We start from the raw sequence: 1,948 nt of genomic DNA, 5'->3' as shown, positions 1-1,948 counted from the left end.
ATGATGAGGATGGAGCCCTGGGAGGCCTGATTTTATTCTTTTTTCCAGGAGCACACAAAATAATTTATGAGCATCTATTAGGTGAAATTGTCCAACCAATTGTAAATCCCACAGACTGTATTATTTTCTGGCCTACATTTATCCATCTTGTCTGCAAGGATATCAGTATTATTATTTAACTTTCTCCTGAAATCAAGGTACATTTCATTCCCCCCCCCCATTCCCTTGATCTATCAAAATGTCAAAAGAGAAATTATTTTGATATGATTTATTCTTGATAAATCCATGCTGGCTCCTGGTAAGGCTAGCATTCTTTATTAAGTGGTTTCAGACATAGTACTTGACAATCTCTTCTAATATTTGTCCAGTATGGACATAAAACTGACTTGGCTGTAGGGGCGATGAGCAAGGAGGAGACCCCCGCTTGATCACGGGAGGGCGGCAGCCCTTCTGCTCGATCTGGGGCAGCTCTCCAAACCGGCGAAGGAAAGACCAGCCATAGTAATATGGCCAGTCACTAGGCTGCAGACAGATGAACTTACCACCAAGCACTTCGAAAGCAATGCAGATGAAACTGGGTGAGATCTGATCTTCTCTTTACCCTAAGTACTTTCTTTTCCTGTAAAAGCTGCCTGAAGTATCTTTCCCCCTGAGAGAGGGAAGAGAATTTCTATCCCACCCTCTAAGAATAGCGGCGACTGACTACCCAGGGGGATTAAAGCACTAAAAGAACAACTTTAATCTAATTGGATTTATATGTTCCTGAAACTTGGGGACCAAATTTTTTCCTATTTTTATTGGAGACTTTTGCTTTTATAGGATTATAAAAATTTTGGACTTAAAAAACCTTAAACAGTATTGGTGACATCTTGTGGCAAAGTGTGGTATTACAACTTATTTCCTAAAAGAGACTTGGCTCAAAGCCCAGACCTTAGATAAGATTCTTCTGACCTTGGCACCACCTGTAAGAAACTCAGCTGTAAGAGAACAGCTGGGCGGCATAACTGGCCTACTTGAACTGTGAATGTAAACCTTTACTGACTTTCAGAGTTTTACATGGGGACTTTCCTTCCTATCTGTTTATTTGAGGAATATTGGTTACTATATGAGATGATGAAATATCTTGGACTATAAAATCTTGCTTGACAAACAATTTCTACTATAAAGACTATTTATAAACACGTGAAAGAGATGGATCAAGACCAGGAAAAGATCCTTTCCATGTTGAAAGCAATACATGAAACCATTCTTTCAGCTTGTGATAAAATAAGACCCAACATAAAAGGTCAAGACGCCAGCTTAGATACACAAACCCAAACTTTGACTACAACCAAACAACACACAAGATAACAGAACAAGTGGAACAATTAAATATTCAAACATTAAGACAGAGAACTCAATTGACCAACTAATACAGTTAATGGAAAATCCAGAAAAGAGAGTGATAACACTGAAAATGGAAAAGACTTTCTATTTAAATCAGAAGAAATTTGGATATTAGATTCTGTTATGAATTGAGATAAGGGAAATTTTGGTTACCTACAGCCTGAAAATTATAAATATTAAAGGTTAAATTGGAATATTGATGGGAAACTAAAATGGGAAAAAATTAGTAACAGGATATGGATTGTTTATGAAGATTGAATGTAAAAATAATTAAGATACTTATAAGCTAAAATTTATTGATAAATGTAATAATGATGTTTTTACTGAGTTGATATAATAACTGTATTAGCTTAAATACAAGACAGTAAATGTTAAGGGAAAAAGAGAGGAAATATTTGATGTTGTAACTTGAGATTTGTACTAAAGATTTTGTTATCGAACTATTGATTAACCCAGCCACCACGTTGCTTTTTAAATACTTAAATGTAAAATTGGAAAATTAATAAAATATTATAAAAACAGTTATTGCCCTTTTCTTGGAAAAGTGGTCTGTAATTAAATC

This window comes from Protobothrops mucrosquamatus, unplaced genomic scaffold, assembly GCF_001527695.2.
Source record: "Protobothrops mucrosquamatus isolate PMUCROS unplaced genomic scaffold, P.Mucros_1.0 scaffold_265, whole genome shotgun sequence".
NCBI lineage: Eukaryota > Metazoa > Chordata > Lepidosauria > Squamata > Viperidae > Protobothrops > Protobothrops mucrosquamatus.
This window is presented reverse-complemented; position numbering follows the sequence as displayed.